The sequence below is a fragment of the Coccinella septempunctata genome, chromosome X (assembly GCF_907165205.1).
Source record: "Coccinella septempunctata chromosome X, icCocSept1.1, whole genome shotgun sequence".
Classification (NCBI taxonomy): Eukaryota; Metazoa; Arthropoda; class Insecta; order Coleoptera; family Coccinellidae; genus Coccinella; species Coccinella septempunctata.
The window spans coordinates 19,894,386-19,917,981 of record NC_058198.1 but is presented as its reverse complement, the minus strand read 5'-3'; the positions used below and the strand labels follow the sequence as shown (position 1 = coordinate 19,917,981).

Genomic DNA, 23,596 nt, shown 5'->3' with positions numbered 1-23,596 from the left:
CAAAAAAAAAGCTCAATCCTATGCATATTAATTATAGTTATCAGAGAAAAAACTTATTGGAAAGACAAATATATCAGAAATATTATCATGATTCTAGTGTAAAACAACTGGAACCATTGCTGCCAGATCGGGAGGTATTGTTACGATCCGTTTTATACCATTCCCTTTATTGTCAACCTGTCATGAATAAAAAAATTAAAATTTAGTTTAAACGGATTCATAAACCTTTTGAAATTGATTTAATACTAACTTTCAATGAATTTTGAAATATTTTTCTATAAACTCTTTCTCAAGGGGGTTCTCAGCTGTAAAGTGCTTTATGATATTTATCAATTATATATATAAAAAAATTTAATATTCAATCAACAACCTATAATCAATCAGAAAATAATAAAGTACAAACACTTAAATACTAATTACTAAATTACCTTACTTTATATCTCTGATTGTCCTGTCAATATCACTTCACGGAAGTTAGCTTCTATGACACTACTTATCTGATATAAAGTCTATGCTCTGTCACTGGTCGAATTCATTGTTGTTGTACTATATTGTTGCACCTCAAAATTTCGGAAATTTTCTCCATATTACTTGAAGAATCTCAATGTTCCTATCGAATTTGTCTTTCTTCTTTAATTTCTTATGTGTAATATCACCTCCATCTTAGGATTTTCTCCCATCAAAGTTTATGGTTATTCTTGTATCCAATTTTTCAATTAAAGATCTCATAAGAGATTATAACATTCTCGAACTCCGAACTCTATACATAATGTATCGATAATATTTCATGCAATCTTTCAATATTCAAATTCCAAAAACATTGCTTTCATTCATACTATCAAAAAATCTGACAAATCTATTTTTTTGTTTCCTGTCATCTTGAAATTTTCAAATCTGATCTATGATAATTTAAATATCCTCATTAATGGTAATAAATGTAACAATTTTCTAAAATTCGAAGAACAACTAACTAGCCTAGATCTCATTAGAACTGAGAAACCTCTTTGAAATTTCCAACTGAAAAATTCTTTTATATGAAACTAAATTTTGTACGATTTGAATTGTTACTCAATTACAATTCAACAATACATTCATTTGGTTAAAACTGAACCATAACAGTATTTATCAGGGAGGATATCTGGACCCCTGGTATTGTAATTGAAGATTTTGGTGATAATTCCTACCTAATGAAATACTCTGACAATAATGGTTTAAAAACCAATTAAACAAAACACCACTGATTATAACTTAGATGTTACTGATGATGAAGATTTTGGCAATTGTAAAAAGGAAAAAAGGGAAGAAACTATTGAAAACTTACACACTGAAGATGGGACGAGTTCAAGCAATGAACCTAGTTGTAGTTGTTATACTGCCCAGCCTGTATATGTAAAGATGTTGTGATGCGCATGAAAATTCTGACATGTGTTTTCCCTATGTATTCGTTGTTCCACAATAAATCAGTATTGAATCGAATCTCGTATCATTATTTGCAAATTAACCGCAAGTTATCACAGTTGTGACGAGGATTAAAAAAAAGAAATTTATTAAATCATGATAATTATTAAGTAAAATCGGACTAGTGAATATCAAATCATGTCTTTTGGAAAAATCGAGGAATTTAAAGTGTCGGAGAAGAACTGGAATACGTATATAACACGTATTAAACAGTACTTCAAGGCCAATAAAACGGATGCGGAACTTCAAACAGCCATCCTGATCACTGTTATGGGAGATGAGGCATTCGAAATACTTAATGATCTTTGTGCTCCAGAGTCACCAGAAAATAAATCATTCGAAGAAATAGTGAAGATCATGCAAGAACATTTGGAACCGAAACCATCTGAAATTGCCGAAAGATATAAATTCAGACAAAGGAAGCAACAAATTCAGGAATCAATTCCAGAATACATCGTAAGTTCGAAAAATCTTGCAAAATTTTGCAATTTCGGATTTTCCTTGGAAACAAATCTTAGAGATAAGTTAGTCTTTGGTCTCAGAGCTCAGAAGTGAAATTATTCGTCGGCGACTTTTCACCGAAATTAATTTCACACATAAATCAACCATCAACATAGCCGTAAGCATGGAAACTGCCGAGAAAAATTATGGAATGATCGAGGGTACTACCATGAATAAAATCGAGAAGAAGTCGTCCCAGGGTCATCAGCAGAAACCGCCATTTTGTTCTTCACAACGAGGGTCACATCCAAAATAACAGATATGCAGCCATTGTGGAAAGACGAATCATCTGTCCGGAAAGAGCTTTTTCAAAGATGCGCAGTGTCACAAATATAGTAAACTAGGTCATGTGAGCACGGTGTGTAAAATGAAGACGGCGACGTCAGCTGTCAAATTTAATAAGTTTGTTGATGCTTCTCAAGCCACTATTGATGATGATTTCATTTTTCGGAATGTTTATTCAATATAAATGATAAATATCGAAATCCTTTCAGATTAGATGTACTGATAAATTCTAAAAATGTTCAGATGGAAATTGATAGAGGATCAGCGATCTCAACCATTTCAGAAATATTCTATAAATCTAAATTTCATATGTGTAAATTGTTGGGTACTTCTCTGAAATTCAAATACATTGGGTCAGAAATAAATTCTCTTGGTTATTTCAAAGTGAAGGTAGAAATCGATGGTCATTGTAAATCAAATTTGAAATTATTTGTCATTCCGGGTGGTGGTTCTCCATTACTAGGACGTGACTGGTTAAAATACATATATTCAAAACTTTCTCGATTGGTATACTCAAATAATCTTCTCACAAAAATTAAAGGAACAAAAAAATTTTCGGAATTTTTTGGTGATTTTCAACAGGCTGTATTTCAGTGAAAAATGGTCGTACAGGAAATAAAAAAAAACGCTTTTGAAGCTTGAAGACTTTAGTTTTTGAATTCATTGGTCAAAAAATTTTCGGAGCACCGGTAGCCATGCAATCCTTAGATTAAGTACGAAGAAAAATTTTTCAAAATTTTACACATTTTTTTTTGCTCTATGGACATGGAAAAAAATTTTCGAGCTAGATCAATGCATAGGTCGCATAGCCTCTTCATTCAGCTTCAATTTGCTTTTTACGGGCTTCAGATACGACCATTTGTTTTTGAGATATCAAACTTTGCATGCAAAAGGATCCTTTTTCACTCAACTGCCAATATCTCTGGAACTACTGGTCTCCCAGCGAGCTGCCAGGCGGCGTCCTTTTCTGCAGAAAATTTCCCACAAAAATCTGCTATGGTTAATTTAAAAAAAAAAATTTTTTCACCTGTTACGTTAACGTGAAAAAAGAGCAAAAAATGCCATTTTTCCTTTTTTTCGTTAATCGCCTATATCTTCGTCAATATTGGGGGGAAAGCTAGGTTAGAAGAGAATTTTACATTCTAATGTATCCCAAAGGCCTCCCTAAATCAGTAGATTGATCGGTTCAGCGGTTTTCCTGGACCGATTGATTGAAATTTTGAAAAAATTAAGGGAACAAGGTTTTTGTTCCTTAAACTTGACCTTTTTTTTTTGAAAATCAATAATTTCATTTTCTTTCACTTTTTACTCAATTTTGTGTTTTTAGAAGATTAATTATCGAAAAACATAATCCAAAAAAAAATTTGCAAAAATGTCGAAAATTTCCAAAAAAAAATTTTTCGAAAATTTAAAAAAATCGAAAAAAATCAAGAAGCCATTTCTGACTCACCTCCACTGAAGCTATGGACACATTCAAACCTTTATTTTCCTCAAAAAAAAAAAAATTTATTGAATATATTTAAAATTGATACCCCTAAGCTGCCCACGGTACTCGTTGTGCGAAATTCTGAGCGATAGAATTTTTCCTTTTCCTCAGAGCCATTACGTGTTAATAAAGAGTTTTTTCAAAACATTTCGACCTATTCAGTAAAAAAAACAGACAACCTATTTTTTTCAAAACTAACCTTTTTTTGTAATTTTCAAAAAAGAAATTACTGACAGCAGCTGTAAAAATTCAATTTGGGTCATAATGCCCCCCCAGGCGACATTTATCTGCCCCAGAAGTCGCTCAGCTAGTGACTCTTGTTCAGGAGGGGTACAGATATCGGCAAGTTGGTGAACGACTTGGTTTAAGTGCTTCGGTTGTGTCTCGTGCGTACAACCGATTCCTGGAAACAGATGGTTATGACCGACGTGCTGGACAAGGCCGCCAACGAGTAACGACTCGTCGAGACGACCGGGCTATCATTCGGCAGGCTATCCAAGACCCTTCTGCTCCAACAAACGTCATCGCCCGAAACTTTCCTAACCGTCAACAACAACGACAACGACGACAGCCGCGTAACATTTCTCGATCGACGGTAACAAATCGTCTTCGCGAATCTGGACTCCGTGCTATAACTGCTGCCCGTGGACCGATGTTGACCGCTGCACATCGCAGAGCTCGTCTGCAGTACGCTCGCGAACATGTAAACTGGCCAATGAGAAATTGGAATAACGTTTTTTTCTCTGACGAGTCTCGGTTTTGCCTGTATGGTAACGACCGAAGACCTCGAGTTTGGCGTCGTACAGGTCAACGTTATGAACAACGGTTTATTCGTTCCATAGCTGCTTACGGTGGAGGATCGGTGATGGTTTGGGCTGCAGTTTCGAGAGATTCTCGAACTCCTTTAGTGATTGTTCGAGACACTCTTAATGCTAGGCGTTATTTCGACCAAATTTTGCGACCTCAGGTGTCACCTTTAGCGAGAAACAGGAGAGGATTCATTTTTATACAGGATAATGCTAGACCTCATACGGCGAATATCACCCGTCAATTCTTTCAGAGAAACAACATCACATTGCTGAGGCATCCTGCAATGAGTCCTGATCTGAATCCTATAGAGCACGTCTGGGACATATTGGGCCGTCGATTGCGTCAAAATTATCCAAATTTGAATAATTTAACAGCATTAGAGAACGCATTGATAGGGATTTGGGGTCAGATCCCTCAACGGATGATCCGAAATTGCATTTCCAATATGCGACAAAGATTGCAAGCTGTGATTAGGAGTAGAGGCGAGAACACTCGATACTGAACACGATATGCACACGCACACACGCACACACACACACACACACACACACACACACACACACACACACACACACACACACACACACACACACACACACACACACACACACACACACACACACACACACACACACACACACACACACACACACACACACACACACACACACACTCTTTAGAAAATGAGTTTGGAGTCATAAAATACTGTGGAGCTGACGAACCACGGGGTCTCATTTTTCTGGAGAATCATAAACACACGTGCGTAAGCACAAAAGAAGCGTAAATCCGACCGTGCAACCTCCACGTGGTATGCTTTGGGTAACGCTAATGCCGGCGGTAAATCAATCATCACTCAAAATTTTTGTAAGAAACCTCGATTTACAAAAAAACGAGAAAAAAGTGTTTTTTCTAAATTTTTTTTAAATTTTCAAAAAATTTTTTTTTGGAAATTTTCAAAAAATTTTTTTTTGGAAATTTTCGAAATTTTTGAAAAATTTTTTTGGATTTTTTTTTCGATAATTAATCTTTAAAAAACACAAAATTGAGTAAAAAGTGAAAAAAAATTAAATTATTGATTTTAAAAAGATTAGGTCAAGTTTAAGGAACAAAAACCCTGTTCCCTTAATTTTTTCAAAATTTCAATCAATCGGTCCAGGAAAACCGCTGAACCGATCAATCTACTGATTTAGGGGGGCCTTTGGGATACATTAGAATGTAAAATTCTCTTCTAACCTAAGCTTTCCCCCCAATATTGACGAAGATATAGGCGATTAACGAAAAAAAGGAAAAATGGCATTTTTTTGCTCTTTTTTCACGTTAACGTAACAGGTGAAAAAAAAATTTTTTTTAAATTAACCATAGCAGATTTTTGTGAGAAATTTTCTGCAGAAAAAGACGCCGCCTGGCAGCTCGCTGGGCGACCAGTAGTTCCAGAGATATTGGCAGTTGAGTGAAAAAGGATCCTTTTGCATTCAAAACTTGATATCTCAAAGACAAATGGTCGTATCTGAAGCCTGTAAAAAGCAAATCGAATCTGAATAAAGAGGCTATGCGACCTATGCATTGGTCTAGCTCGAAAAATTTTTTCCATGCCAATAAAGCAAAAATGTGAAAAATTTTGACAATTTTTTCTTTGTACTTAATCTAAGGATTGCATGGCTACCGGTGCTCCGAAAAATTTTTGACCAATGTACGACCATTTTTCACTGAAAAACAGCCTGTTGAAAATCACCAAAAAATTCCGAAAATTTCTCTGTTCCTTTAATTTTTGGGAGAAGATTATTTGAGTATACCAATCGAGAAAGTTTTGAATATCAACAAAATTGATGAAAACTTAATTAATGAAACAGCAAAGTTTTTAGAGAGTAAATTTCCTAAGGTGTTCGTTAATCAATTGGGTCATTTTAATGGTGGTAAAGTTAAGCTTTATTTTAAACCTAATGTGAAACCTGTTTATTGTAAACCGAGATCGTTGCCTTTTGCACTGAAAACCAAAGTCGAAGATGAATTAAATTCTTCAGTTGAAGAAGGCATTTTACAGAGGGTACAATTTTGCGAACTCCGATTGTACCAGTTATTAAAAAGAACGGAGATATAAAAATATGTGACGATTTTAAAGTAACTTTAAATCCAAATTTACTAGTTGAAAAGTATCCTATACTCAAAGTAGAGGACTTGCTAGCCTCACTTAAATATCACAAATATTTCAGTGAATTAGATTTTGCTCAGGCATATGCTCGGTTCGAATTGGACGAGGATTCAAAAGAATTAGTGACTATAAACACTCATATGGGGCTATTTCAATATACGCGCTTACCATATGGTGTTCCATCAAGTCCAGGAATTTTTCAAAAACGAATAGAAAGCCTTTTCAGAGGTATTGAGGGCGTTTACATATTTTTAGATGATTTTTTAATAGTTTCCCAGACCAAGGAGCAGCACTTAGAATTACTTACTTTGGTTTTTTCGAAATTAGTTTTGCTTAAGAGTCAGAATGGAGAAATGTAGTTTCTTTCAAGAGGAAATTGAATACTTAGGATACGTCATTGATAATAAAGGAATTCACACTTCACCGAAGAAAATTGAAGCTATCATTAAAGTGAGAAATCCAAAGAATAAAACAGAATTAAAATGCTTTTTAGGCCTTCCAAATTATTATGCCTGATTCATTCCTATTATTGCTCACAAACTGAATCCTTCGTACAGATTATTAAGAAAAGATGAAAAATTTGTATGGGGAAGTGATCAGCAATCAGCGTTCGATAAAGTTAAAAGAGAGTTAGTTTCATCACGTGTTCTGATTCATTATAATTCTGAACTACCCTTGTTACTGGCAACAGATGCTAGTTCTTATGGAATAGGGGCTGTTCTTTCACACATTTTACCCAATGGTGAAACTAAACCCATAACGTTCACTTCAAGAACTTTGTCTCCATCGGAGAGCAAATATAGTCAAATTGACAAAGAGGCACTGGCAATAATTTTTGGAGTTAAAAAATTCCACCAATACCTTTTCGGTCGTCATTTCACATTACTCACAGACCATAAACCTCTCATTTCTATTTTTGGTGATAAAAAGGGTATTTCCATTTTCGCAGAAGTAGAATGCAACGATGGAGTGTTATTTTATCGGCCTATGATTATAAAATTAAATTTATAAATACCAAAGATAACTCAATTGCCGATGCTCTTTCGCGGCTTCCAATGAAAATTAATGTTGAAAATACTAAAGTAAATGAAATTGGTTACTTGTGCTATATTCAAGAGAATTTACCGATAAATTCTAAAGAAATAGCGAGGAAAACTAGGTTGGATTCAATTCTGAACAGAGTATTTGGTTTTTGTTTGCATGGATGGCCGGACATTGTGAATGATAACGAATTACTACCGTACTGAAATAAAAGAGATCAAATACATATTGAAAATAAATGTATCCTTTGGGGATATCGTGTGATTATTCCTGAATGTTTACGTAAAAATATCCTTGATGAAATTCACACTACTATGGGGGTGAATAAATGCAAATCTCTAGCGAGATCGTATGTTTACTGGCCTAATATAGATGCGGATATTTGTAAATTATGCGCGGAATGCAAGATATGCAGTAAATTCAGAGAAAGTCCTAATAAATCGATTTTGTTTCCCTGGCAAAATAACAGAAAACCATGGTCTCGTTTACATATCGATTTTTTGGGTCCAATCAGGAATAGAAAATATTTTATTGTAACTGATTCTTATAGTAAATGGTTAGAAGTATTCGAAATGACATCGACCACTGCTGACAAAACTATAAATGTGCTTAGAGATCTTTTTTCACGCTTCGGGTTGCCTGATGTTAGATGTTATTGTTTCAGATAATGGTCCACCTTTTGATTCAGTTGAGTTCAACACTTTCACGAAAAACAATGGAATTAGACATCTATTTTCACCACCTTACCATCCATCCAGTAATGGAGCGGCCGAAAACTCAGTAAAAACTTTCAAAAGAGCGTTAGTTAAGGCATTTTCTGAAGGTTTGGATGTCAATGTGTTTATTTCTCGTTTTCTATTCGATTACCGCAACACAGAACATTGCACAACTGGTTCTAGTCCTTCTCAATTAATGTTTGTTCGTAAACTCAAAAGTAGACTTGATTTATTATTGCCGAATAGGAATGAACAATATGATGATAAAAAGTTAAAACAGGTAGAGCAATAGGGTGGTAGAAGTAGGGACTTTGATGTAGGAGATGAAGTGAATTTTAGGGATTATTCTGTACCAAATAAACCTACTTGGCGTGAAGGTAAAATTGTCCAAAAAGAAGGAAATTTTGTGTATGAGGTTAAATCTCCTGATGGAAAGAATGTTGAACGACATTCTGATCAAATTTTTCCTAGATCGTCACTGAATTCCTATCCAATACGCGCTTCTGGCGAAGATGATTCTTTTAATAGGGAATTCAATGGCGAAACTGTTCTAGAAAATAATTCAACCGGGCAAGTTGAGGAAAGTATACCGGAATCTGGTAACACTTTAGAAACAGGGAATACTGGGGAGTATTCAAACTCTGAGGTCAAAAGATATAATTTAAGATCTAGAAAAGTTAATAATGAGGAATGAAAACATGATATTGTTGTTTCATGGGTATTTTCTTGATGAAACAGGTTATATATGGATATTGATGTTGTATATGTGTATATTTATCCATGTTGATATAATTGTATGAATATTTGTTTATTTAAATTATGAAGCTAGGAAATAAGAACAGGGGTGTTATACTGCCCAGCCTGTATATGTAAGGATGTTGTGATGCGCATGAAAATTCTGACATGTGTTTTCCCTATGTATTCGTTGTTCCACAATAAATCAGTATTAAATCGAATCTCGTATCATTATTTGCAAATTAACCGCAAGTTATCACAGTAGTAAAATAAATGAAAATATTTCTGAACATGAACTCGTCTCAGGTCCAGATGATATATCTAGTCAGAAGGTAACAAGACGAACGATATATGTATAAAAGCAAGTTTGGTAGGAAGGTTAGAAAACCTGAAAGATATTAAATACTGAATTATCAATAAAACTGTATGTAATGTAAATATTATATAAAAATAATTGAAAAAGGAAGATGTCATATATTGTACATGCGTATTGAGTTTGAAGACTCCTGTCGTCTTGTCGAGAGGAGTCAGTCGATTGTGAGACGAATTAGAATAAACGTATAAAAGCATCAAGCAGTTTTAATATGAACCCGCATCTAATATAGGAGAATATTACAATGACGAGTGTGACGTTTGTCCCGGTCGACTCGATGACCCGCGACACAGGATACTGGACTGTCCGAAATACCTGAGTGCCCAAGAACTCATACATGAAGAAGTGTACACCTGGCCGCGAAACTTGGAGGATATTCCCTTTCTAGGAAACCCAGAAATCTTTAACATCTTATCAGATGCCAATCCGTCAAATGACCTCTGGACATAGGATATCTGTGGCTACTTATGTGAGAAAAAACGCCCCTGCCCTTTTCCAATTCAAGATCACATGGTTCTACATAATCTATAAACTCTCAATCTGTGACAAACTGTGTTTTCGGACAATAGACAGTAAGTGAGTGTCGTGTGAACAATGAACCGGCATGGAATCCTAACATGCTTATCGACGGAGACAGAAGAGTCTCGAGCAGGTAGAGAAGTGTGCCAAGTGGCAGTGTACTGTGGCGCCTACGAGTGATAATGACCCATTCAGTGCGACCAATTGAAGTGTTCACAATCGATAACCCTGTTTATGAGGTTTACTCAATGTGTTAATCCTTCCCTTGATACTTATAATTTATGATTGTAATTTCGTAAACAACAAAATGTTGGATGTTGTTGCATATAGTGCTCTGTAATCTTTTTTATATTTAATTATTTTCATTATATTATTTTATATTATGTTTTCTGTAATCATGAATTGCCTGTATCTCAAGCACCCAATTTAATGCTCTTTCTTGGAATGAACGTGCCCCCAGGCACCTTTTTTTTTGACCCGGATAAAGTTTCCTCTAAAGTAGCATTCCCAGCGCCGAAAACCATCCGTGAATTGCGTCGTTTTTTGGGAGTTGCTAGCTGGTACCGCCGTTTTATAAAGAACTTTTCCGATGTCGTTTCACCGTTGACTCACCCGTTAAAGAAGACGTTGGAAGTGGCCCCGTGCCGGGTTGTAAATTTGTTGTCGGTGTCGGTGTCGGTGTCGGTGCATCGCAAGTTGCCCGGCCCCAAGAAATTTTTTTTTTTAACTAAACGAGGATGCGGCACCTGGACCAGCCAGAACCGTGTTTTCTGTCGATATTTGATAATTATATTGATTACCGTTGCAGATGGAGAAATACCGCTGCGAGACCATTCTGGGGGAAGGTGGCTTCGGCAGCGTTCAAAGTGCCAGGGAACGTGGCCAAGAGGGCCAATGTCGAGCCGTGAAAGAGGTCCGCCTGGATCCGGAAGCCGCCAGGTAAGCTAAATTCATGGGCCTCTTTGACCACCGCAATATCCTGCCGCTCATCGAGACGTTGGTGGAGCCCCCACACATGTATCTGGTCTTGCCGTTATGTGAGGAGGATTTGGGGACCTTCCTCGCCCGCGAGGGTCCGAGGAGGAGCCCCTCGTCCTTTTTCCGGGTGGTCCGCCAGATCGCTGTGGGCCTCGCAGAATGCCATCGGCAGAGCGTGGTCCACCGGGATCTGAAACCCGGCAATGTGCTGAGACAGGGGGCTCGGTTTATGCGAGCCGACTTTGGAGTGGCCGAGCAAATAACACCGTGCCGACCACTCCTGACAGAGTTGGCTGGCACTCCGATGTATTGGAGCCCGAAACAACTCCGCCGGGCACCGTACAACACCGCGATGGACCTGTGGGCCTCAGGGCTCGTGGCCATGGACGTGGCCAGAGTGGACCCAGAGCCTAAAGCGGAAAGCGAGGGCGCTCTTGCCGGAGGGCAGGGGCGGTCCACGAGCTCGTCACCGCTTTAGGTTCCCGTCCGGTACCGTCCGCCGCATCTGGGTGAAGCCAGACTTCGACAAGCCATGAGGTACTCCGTCTCTCTGTACATAGGATGGAGAGAAGTCAAGAAAATACTAACTGTAACGAAACTGTAAATTTGTTCGTTCCTGAGTGCATTATTTGCTCATTTCCGCGGAGTGAATTGATTAAACCGACCGGTTGCAGGCAGCGTGAACCCATATGGCCCTAGATCGCGATGTCTTCGACGTGAAGACAGGTGGGGATGGTGGATCCCGGAATTCGTTAATTGCTCATTAGACAATTAGGCAAAAAAGGGACATGTGGGGTATAAATTCGAGAGATTCAGTAGACTGGGTCAATGAAGCAAAAGTGTTCGCACCCGACTTCCGACCGCTACTGTTGTACCGACCATTTGAGTAATTAATAATATCAGGGGTGTTTCGCATGGGCAGGACTTTCAGGTTTGATTTATTTTCTTGTTAACTAATGTATTGACCTCTGTCTAATTTTTCTCATTCCTGTATTTTTCCCTATCCCGTACCGCTCGAGATCTTTGGAGGTTGTGTGTGAGAAAACGCCGTGAAAACGACGTGCATAACTTCATGGGTTTCTGAGTATACAGTGTGAGCTTGAAACGGCGCATTATGCATCTCTGGACATCCTTACTTTTCCGCTCGAATTCTTGGAGGTTGTGTAAGAGCTTGGAACGGCGTGCATGACTTCCCAGATTTCCGAGACCGCAGGGGTGTGTATGTGACCTTGAAACGGCTCATCACGCACACCTGTTTCGTACAATATTATTGTGTATTTTATTTTCCCCGAAGATTTTACATGTTCAGAGATAGTGGACATCTCCGATAGTTGCGAACATCTGACCCCTGGACAAAACCTTCTCTGACTGTAGCTCCTGGACACCTGTAGGATACCACCTACAGGTTCCAAGTGTCCTCAATACTTTAAACTAGAGGTGGCGCCCGAGGTCTCTATTTTCGGAGGAAAACACGGCAACAGATGGAGACGGATACACATAACGATCATGCAAAAATAGTGCCACACTCACCCATCTCTTTTTCCAGAAGTAACAAACCGTTGAGGCCCCGAATCATTCCCCATCTGCCACCGCAATGGCGGAGGATAGCATAGAGATGGAGATTCTGCACCGCCTGGATAAAGAGCTGGGATTTGTGGATCCCGAAGTAGAGGACACCCAGATGTCCGAGGATCCACCCAGACCGGTTCCCTTGCCGTTGGGAGCAGCAAAGGCCTTTCGCTGCTCCCGAACCGGTAAGATTTTAGAGTACAACACCATCCGGGGAGAGGACCCAATCCAGCACCGTCGAATCCTGGGGAAATTCGGGGATGAATAAGAGATACCTCAGCTATAAGGAAGGAGCGCAGAAAAAGGAACAGACACAACAGTCCCAAAGCAAGTACTTACCACCGTCCAGAAGAACCGTTAGAACTATGGGCCAACAGGAATACCTCGATGTCCGCTCAGGTATGTGTTGGAGGTGTGGCCAAGGGAAACATAGCCGATTCACCTGTACCGGAACGCCCATCACCATTCCGAGTCAATCGCTTGACAAGAGAAGACGTGCTACAGTGCTCCTAGTGCTATAAAAGAGAAAGCGGACGAGAAAGTCGAAGTGTCACAGTGCCGTAAAAGTGAAAGCGGAGGTGAAAGTGTACACTGGCAAAGCTGCGGAATTTATGATTCCGTCTACGAAACTTCCGAAGTTTTTTGTAAGTTCTATAAGTGTATGTGTTATAGAACGGAAATTCGTTCAAATTCAGTGTATTCAGTGTCGAGTCCAGATCCCAAGATCGCTGGTTCCACGGATATCACTGGTGAGTCGATTTATTTTTCTGATATTATAGAAAATATTTAATTTAGCCACATAGCTTAATAGTAACATAGTAGTAAGGATTTCCAATATTCATTATTATTCCGAAATATCTCATATAGTTCAATACGGACAAAAAGCCATGTCGGAGGTCTCAGACGATGAGAGCTCCTACATGGAAGCTACGGACACCGAAGAATTCAGCGATGGAGATGCAGAGGAGCTTGTAAGGCTCAAAGAAGAGGATGGGCAGTTGAAGGCTCAAATAAATAAACTGACTGAAACCGTGTCTCAGTTGGTCGGGGAGATACGCCTCTTGAGAGAGGAAGTTAACAAGAATAAAGCGCCTCAATCCCCTAGTTTTGCTGAAATTGCCAAACAGATTACGGCACAGAAATCCCCCACATTTGCAGAAATTGCAAAGCCGGTAGCGGTCCCCAAAAATTCCTCCAAACAGGAAGTAGCTCTAGAACCGGAAAAGAAGAAAAATTTTGCAACTCAAGTTGCTAAAACCCAGAACGCGCCCCCAACTAAATGCGCGCGAAAAGAAAGCTCCTCTTCTGATGAGGTTCCTTAAAGAGATAAAATTCCACCCATCACGATGATGGGCACCTCAGATTGGGTAGAGATATCTACAGCTCTCTACACAAAAAGGATAAACCACAACCGTGCAACTACAGTTGAAGACGGTATAAAAATCATCGCGTCAACCGTAGATGATTTTACAAAAATCACAACATTCTTCGAGCAGCATGGTAAAGAATTTTTTACCTACCAAATGGAGGAGGAGAAGAAGATATATGCCGTTATTAGGCATTTACCAATCGAGGCTGATCTTGCGTTGATTAAGGACGACCTGATATTCCAGGGAATATCAGACGCTGAGGTGTCCAGAATGACATCGAACAAGACAAAGAAGCCAATACCTCTCTACCTGGTTAAAACCCAGAAAAAGGAAATCTTCGAAGTGAAGCGACACTACAACCTCTGTATTGTGGTTGAACATGAAAAGAGGCCTGAAAGTCCAAGCCAGTGCTTTAGGTGCCAAAGGTACGGACATGCACAAAACAAATGCTCCTTCCCGTGGAGATGCGTGAAGTGCTCAGGAAGTCATAGCAGCAATGACTGCACACTCACCAGAAAAGGTGAAGAGGGAAATGCCACATGCGTCTTATGTGGAGAAGAGGGCCATCCAGCTAGCTACAAAGGATGTAGCGAGTTCAAGTTGGTGACCAGAAAGAAAAATTCCCGAAAATCAGTTGAACAGAAAAAGAAGGTAACAAAAACAACAACCTACAGAGCAGGAAAAGAAGAGGGAGACTCCAAAACCCGTCCAGAAAAAAGAAGGACAGAAAAAGCTTACAATGAAACAGGCTGTGAACAGTCAACAGGAGAAGAAAAAGATATATGAATCAGCCGATGATTTAGATATCTTCACGGAAAAAATTTTCAACAAGATAATGTTGAAAATTGAGAGGGAAATGGAGAAAAAACTCCAAGCATTATTTAGTAAACTGAATTTTTTTTATTTATTTATTTATTTATTCAAGAAAAGGTACAAACAGATAATGAATCCACAATAGCACCAACTGAATTGAAATTTAAAAAAAATATATTCATACATCATACTTAATTTCTTAATTTCCTAATTAAAAATAAACATGTCTCAAATAGAAAATTCAAACACTACCCATATGTGTCCAATTGGACAAACTTCCGGCTTAACAATAGCAACAAAAATAAATCCACGAGAAAGAAACCACATTAATTAATTAATGGACCTTACGGATATTAGGAAGAAATCCCTCAAGATAATCTCGTGGAACATAAACGGGATCAACACTCGGAAAGCCGAGATAGAACAAATAATATCAGAAAGACAACCTGATATTATAGCCCTACAGGAAACAAGAATAAACCGGAACAGAAGACTGAATTTCATGAATCATGAAACATATAGATGTGACAGAATTACAAACACCGGAGGAGGAGTAGCAATATTAGTGAGAACAGATCTGAAACACTACTTTAAAAGTAGATCCGACGAAACACAAGGAAAAACAGAAAAAGTGACGATTGTTGCCGAATTAAATCGGCAAAGAGTCGAAATAACCTCGGCGTATAAGCCACCACAAAACAATCTATTGGAAGAAGAGATAAACAACATGTTGGAAGGATCAAACCCGAAAATCTCCATCGGAGACTTCAACTGTAAATCCCCATTATGGAATAGCATAACAGAGAATAGAAATGGCAAAAAACTCAAGGATTTCGCCGAAAAACAAAATGCCAAAGTTATTGGACCAGAGCTACCGAGATATCTTGCTTTAGGAAGAGGAATACCAGATGTAATAGATATCGCGATATTGAAAAATATAACTCAAGAATTCTCGATTGAAACTTTGGAAGATGGAACCTCAAACCACAATCCCGTGGAATTGACAATTGGAGAAGAACCAAGAGAAAAACTGCTGGAAATAAGAGAATATACCAATTGGACTAAATACAGCCATTTAATACAATCGGAAATAACAGAAATTCCAACAATAAGCAATGTGCGGTTGATAAACTGGAAGAGATTATATTGAAAGCTTACGAAAAAAGCACGAGAAGAGTAAAGAGACCAGCGCCAAGTCATCCGCATGGCGATACGCCTAAAGAAGTAAAAGATCTTATACAAGAAAATCGAAGACTCAGAAGAATATATAGGATGAACAAAAATTATCTAAATAGAAGGAACCTCAACCGACATAGCCAAGTTCTGAAAAATGCCCTGAAAGATCTAAGAACAAGCAGATGGAACAAAATGTTTCAAGAACTGAATACAATCGATCATTCTGCATGGAGAATGCAAAAAAACCTACGAGGAGAAAAGACTAAAATTCCACCCCTACACGGAGAAAGGGGAATGGCTTATACCAATACAGGATAGACGACGATAATGAAGATTTGGAAGAACTGCTGAAATAGACGAGCCAACATCGCCAAATGAAATCAGGGAAATAATTAGAAGTTTGAAGAAGAGGAAAGCTCCCGGAAGCGATGAAATAACGAATGTTATGTTAAAGAAATTACCTAGAAAAGGTATAGCCGCTCTAACAAATATCGCGAATGGAATTATGAGGACAGAACACTACCCAGAAAAATGGAAAACAGCAGAAGTCATAGTACTCAATCAACCATTCAAAGAGAAGAAGTTTTCACAAAACTACAGACCGATAAGTCTACTGTCGGCGTTAGGAAAAGTAGTAGAAAGAATTATCGCCACGAGGCTAAATGAGGAAACCGAAAATCTGGAACTAATACCACCAGAACAGTTCGGATTCAGAAGAGAGCATTCAACAGAACAACAATTATTAAGGCTCACAGAGTACATAACAGAGGGATTCCAAAATAAACAAGCTACAGGTCTTATTTTACTAGACGTCGCCAGAGCATTCGACAGAGTATGGCATGAAGGATTAATATATGATGAGATATAGATGAGATGTGCTGGATATTCGATCAAAATATGCAAGTTGATCAGGAATTATCTCAAGAATAGAAGATTTTACGTAAAAGTGGGAGGAGAATTCTCCTCAACAAGAGATATAGAGGCTGGAGTACCCCAAGGATCAGTACTTGGGCCACTTCTGTACAACATATACATCCACGATATTCCGAAAAATCCAAGAACCATGCTAACGTTATATGCTGACGACACAGGCATAGCAACTCGACACCGAAACCCTGAAATAATAGAACGAGTTCTATAAGATTCGATTGACGAAACAAATGACTGGTGCATAAAGTGGAAAATCAAGCTCAATGGACAAAAGAGCCAAGCAATATTACTACAGAAGAGAAGACTGCGACCCACAACAAAACTGGATGTTGACGGCGAAGAAATCGACTGGAAAAATGAAGCCAAATATTTAGGAATAACGCTTGACAAAGGACTTACCTGAAAAAGTCATATCAAACAAGCAATCGACAAAACGAAAGCAGCGATGAATAGACTCTATCCTCTGATAAGAAGAAGAAGCCACATGTCGAAAGAGACAAAATTGAAAATAATCAAAGCCGTTGCTAGGCCCCAACTGACTTATGGATCAGTTGCCTGGGGTTTCGCGGCAAAGAGCCATATCAAAAGAATTCAGGCCACTGAAAACAAGCTGCTACGATGTGCAATAGATGCACCTTGGTTTGTCTGGAATAGACAGATTTATAAGGACCTGAAATGGGAAACCATAACGGAATTCATGAACAGAAAAGCAGAGAAATTTTCGAAACAGCGAAAAACCATCCGAGTCAAGAACTCAGGAAACTAGTGGACTACGACCCAGAGGAAGACAAAAGGAGAATGCGAATTTACCGAAGGAGACCAAGAGATCAATTAAAAAGAGATTAAAATAACAACAGAAACTTATTGAAAAATTCAATAAAGTGTTAATCCAATAGAGGATAAACACATAAATCCCAGCACGATAGTGTGCGAGAAGAAAACCGACCAAGAGATGAACGGTTTATAGGCAAATGCCCGGAACCAAAATTCAAGAAGCAGTAGGGTTTTTAGTGGGTCTCGAGCTCAGGAGAGTGAGAAACCCCACACTGTTCCCCCTCAGGAGATGAGGGTGGTTCGTCTGTCTTGCAGATTTTCCCCCTGCTACACAAAAAAAAAAAAAAAAGGGAACGCCCATCCTGTTCTGAAGCCGTTGCGGCCTACTGGGTACACTTTCCCGTAACTGTTTATGTGTCAATACAACGAGGAAAGATCCTGCACTGTCTCCAACGGGTCCAATGAACAAGAAACTTCGAACCGCTCCAACCCCGAAGAAATAACCACTCTGCCGGAAAATGTCCAGGAAGCTGTCCCAGGCCTGCCCAAGCTGCCATTATGTGTCAAAGACCTGTGATAGGAAGTCCCGTTAATAACAAACATACAAACCGTACCGCTATTCTGTACTATAGTATATCCAAATTCAAGAGGCCAGCCGTAAACATAGCAGCATGCAGTAATCACGCGTCAAGAACGTGATAACGCAGAGGTGTACTAATAAATTTTATTCCGAGAGCGTTATATTTTGAAACTTTGTAAGTGTTTCAGTTCCGGTGAAAAATATGTATGCTTATCTACGAGTCTCAGTAATGAAAAATTAATCTAAAGTTCCCCCTTTAATACATACTATGTATATAAATGTGTAACAATATTTTTTGTAAAAGTGACTAGTCCGTAGTGTCGTCAGAAGGTGCAGAACTTTCTTTTAAGTTGACGATGACTGGTGTTATATCATCCATAATATTATCCAATTTCCACATGTCCACGTCCACCTCAACTTTTTGTTTGACATGTTCCACGCACTTTCTCCATCTTTCGGAAGTAACCCGTGATAGAGCCTTTTTGAAAAAGATTTTGGACGTCAGTCATTTTGAATGTGGTGTTTTTATCTGCCACAAAATTCTTGACATCGGCCCAAATCAATTCATTAGGGTTCAGTTCGCAGTGGTAGGGCGGTAATCTAAGTACAGTAATATTTTGGGCCTTTGCGGTTTCATCCACGATGTATTTTTCAAAGTTTTTTTTTTCTGCCTGACTATCTGCAACAATTGCGCTTTTATGAGGTCAGGGGTGAAATCAATATTTTTCTCCCTCAACCATTGTTTCTGAATTGTGAGTTAGGAATTTTTTCCATTTTCCTTGAATGGTAAGGAGCATTGTCTAAAACTACTACAGAATTTTCCTCCAATTTAGGAAGTATACCCTCGAACCACTTTTCGAAGGACTGACCATCCATTTCTTCATGGTAGTAATCAGTTCTTTTGGATTGGAAAGTCCAGAGTCCTCCAGTTAAAAAAACCAGTGTCACTGCCAATATGACATACTATAATTCTTTGCCCTTTGCCTGGAAAAATATATTCACTTCATTTGAAAAAGAATGTTGAAATTGTTTGCCACCAAAAAGGTACTAACATCAAGTTTCACAAAACTTTGATTGCTCGATCAACGATTTGGCATTCGATTTCCCGAAGGAAATCATTGAAACTTTCATATTTCCGAATATATTGGAGGAGTAGCAGTTGAGAATCATTAAATTGGAATCATTAAAAAGATAATTATTTGGTGCAAGAATGATATTCAGAATGCTTATGACCAACTTATCGACTTAAAACTAATTGACGTTCATCCGTCAATCGATCGTTGATTCTCTGATCAAGCTTTATGAAACCGAGGGTTAAACTCAAAATTCAAGACCTTACCAGACGGATTTTTTAATCCAGTAGATAGTCCAGCAAGTAACGCTTGCCGAGAAGATGTAACTGTTTCATCAGTCCACACTTTGGATTTAGTATGACCGGCATTTACCCAAGTTTCATCCAAGTAGTAAATCTTCCTGTTTCCATCACGAAAGGCCCTAATTTTCGTGAGATAGTTTCTTCTTCAACATTTAATGTCGTCACGGTCCATTAAAAACCTGTTGCGTTGGCGACGTCCATATTTGAAATTAAGTTTTTTCAATATATTAGAGAAGGTACTCTTCTTAAAATTTGGCAAGTTCGAGTCTTCATTAACTATTTTTAATACTTTCTCTATAGTCGGGTGTTCATTTCTGAAGAGAAACTCGTGAACTTTTCGCCGTATTACATTTTTATCGAAATCTGATAAGGACTCCCATTTGGTGGTCCGATTTTGATTTGTTACCGGCTGTGATAGAACACCGGAATTTATGTTTTCGGAAATAATTCTCCTAACACTTCGACCTCCAATGCCAAGTCTCTCAGCAACTCGGAGTTCTACGTCCTTTAAACACATTCCTTCATTTTGAATAATCTTAATTTTATAAGTATCATTTCTTTTATCTCGACACTCAAGTGTCGTTTCAGACGTCTCTTTTTTGGAGGACTTAAGTCAACACGCGATTCCTCAGCAGTATCAGTACTTGACATTATCTTAAATGCTTGTAACTTGAATAACTTGCTACAACTATAAACCAATTTACGAAAGAAAAAGCAATGAATGACCTCTGCAGTTTTGCACAAAAATTCGCATACAATCAATGAATCAAACGTAATGCGGTTCTGCGGAAGGTGCTTCTTACTCCCGCCTGCAAACATGGCGTTCCTGAAGCTTTGACCAATAGGAGGAGTACCTCAAATAAGATCACGCGTTAGTCAGTTTGTTAACGCTGGCCTCTCGGATTTGGATAGACTATAGGCACAGATGATAATAAATGAGATACATCCGTTCTGTCTGTCTCTTTTTCACCTCGTTGTAGTGAATGATTACCGTTAAATACAGGGGGTGATACACGCGGTGAAGACTCCGACTCTCGAAGAAGTAAGGCTGCTGGAGACAAGGAAGTATGCCCGTTTGGCAGATACAGACACCGATTTCGCTCGGTTGGCAGCTATGGCTGGTGACCCGCATCGCAGTCCATAGATGTGTCTCGATCTAATTACCATCAAGGATCGCGAAAACCTCGAACTAGCAGCACCTACGACGACAGCTCAAAGGATTCAACGATGGATGAGTGCAGTGCGGCCTTGGTCCTGATGAGCCTCTCAAGTTTTCCACATTCGCCGAACTTCAACGGATTTCAATGGCTAAGTTCTTCTCCAGGAAGCTGCAGAAGCTCTGCCTCGTACAGATCCACCAATTCCCCATCATAACCGACAACGGCAACGCTCGAGAGATACCCCCCAAATCCGAATTGTCCTTGAGCAATGTGTCCGACGAAGGTATTGTTATGGACTTCTTTTTCGATGAACAGCCGAGAAATAAGAAAAACATAACTAGGATCGTACACCAACTCTTACGATAGAGCACATCCCGGACAGAGTTCTTGTGCCAGGTGAGGAAGATTTCTATTACACGTATATTGAACACTGTCTGACAAGTCCCCCTCCCACTTTACCCCATCGGGATATGGCCGCCATATGAAGTTCTGGAGTACCAGAGGTAGCTCGTAGGAACTATTCGCCAAAATCTACTGTTCAGCACCGTCCCCATGATACCGCAACGGCCCCATAAGATCATGAAGCTATCGCCGAGAACGCACAGCCCTAAGACTCACCCTGCATCGCCGCGTAGAGTTAGGGGCGAGAACAAAAAGTGTCGGAATATATATGGCATGGACCTCTTGTTTTGTGTTCTTCGAGGTCGAAGATTCCATTTCTTATTAAGTAGACAACTATTCTAATAAGTTTCACCCATTGTGAAATTTACTAACTGTGGTACTGTTTCCATTGAGATTCTATATTTGAATCATTATTATATTAGTAATTAATTCCTTACTACCAAGAAAATGTTATTATACCATCGATGAATATTTAAGTGATGATGTAGGGAAAAATTTATAAATTGTTTTTGTTAATGACTTGTCCTACACATAAAGTTGTTATGTATGAAAGGATCAATAAATTATATTATTATTATTATTATCAATTCACACTTTCTTGTACCAAAAACAATTGAATGATCCACATTCAGAGAATAGCGAGCTCGACAGAATAGATGACGTTATCGTTGAGTAATACTGCTGTACTACTTTTAATCAGGACACGTTTATGATAAACATCTACAGGTTGTACAATATATGTCGTATGTACAATGCTATTAACGCATCTTAAAGGACTGTGCTCTTCGATTGAATGAGAAATTTAATTTGGTGAGTGAGAATTTGTGATCTCCGAATACAAATGTATTCGGAGACAATGTCGTAAGCTCAAAAATTTGAGCTTACGACATTGTTCCAATGGTCAAAGAAATTATAATCGAGGAAATAAGTAACTGAAAATTTTGAAATTTTTTTGATATTCTATTATCTACGTCATCCGTCATTCCCCAAATATAATGAGGTTGTGCATAGTGCATAAATAATGAGTTGAATTTGAGCAACAAAATTTACCTGCTACAGGATTACTCAGAATTTTCAGGGGTAATTCATCATTATTCTGGTAGTACAGTATCTGCCGAACGGTCAACCGGTTACTGTAGTTTTTTCGGAGAAAGCTAGCGAACCTCATTTACGGCAACAAAATGGTTTCAGAAAATTTAAAAAATGTATCCACTCCATTGGGGAACAAGTCAGAGAAGAAAAAAAAATGTGGGTATTTATTGCACTTTCGCATAATTCTTGTATGTATATTTTGGTAGTTCTATTGAATTCAGAGTAGAATTTTTTGAGAATGAAGTTATTTTCAGTCCTTCAAATAAATTTGTGACAATTGAAAATTTTTTGCATTTATTATTTTATGTGACTCTATTGATTCGATATTATTATTATATTATTTCATCCTTCAACAAAGATAAGTTCTTTTGAATTAAAAAGCATCAATCGTAATATAAATTAACCGCCATCCTGATAGAAAAAAAAGATTCTTCATCATTAATAAAAGTATACCCAACTTATCATACAGAATTGTAAAGATCTTTAATGAGTTGGACTGCACATGCGCATTTTATAATGATTCATCTAATGAAAAATCAAGGACAAAATCTCAACAGAATGGCAATCAGAAGTAGTATATCAGATCCCTTGTGAAAATTGTAATAACACATACATTAGACAGACCAGACAACACCTTAAAGAGAGACTTAGAAAACATAGATATGACATAAGAGACAAGAACCAAAACAAGATTGCACTGACAACACACGCACACACAGAGGGACACACATTTGACTTCCTTAATACTACCATTTTGGTCAGAGCAAAACACCTATATAGAAGAAATATTAGCGAAATTATATATAAGAAAATGTATAACAACACCTATCACTCAAAAAGTGTATGTCATTGACTTCAAAATACATTCCGACCCGCAAAAAACGAAAACAAAGATCAAATTTATTTAAAGAGATTTGTTGCATAAGATAATAAAACTTTGGGCAGCAGATCCTTCGGTAAGTTCTGTCCGATTTTATTCAATGTACGGTCTCTTTATCATGAAAAATGTGAATCGAAGCACTTATTCAGGGCTGAATAAAAAAATGAATCAGGAAAAAATTCAGAGATAATATTGAAAATATTAAAACTTGAATGAATCCAACAAATTTTGAATTATTCTTCGATGGTCTATTCTGTGTTTACATAATGATAATAAAAATAATAATAATAATAATTATGTCTGGCCTGAGTGGCAGCTATCTCGTAGATGGCCTGTCGGGTAGCCATCCTAACGACGTAGACGGTGCAGCCATCCACGCCTGCTGTCCGCAGTCCCATTCCTTTTTCCTCTCTCTTTCACATCC

General features: G+C 38.3%; 1 pseudogene; it reads left to right on the top strand.

The window, feature by feature from the left end:
* Positions 1-12,666: 12,666 nt before the first annotated feature.
* LOC123322320 lies at positions 12,667-22,113 on the top strand (annotated as a pseudogene).
* The last annotated feature ends 1,483 nt before the right edge of the window (positions 22,114-23,596 follow it).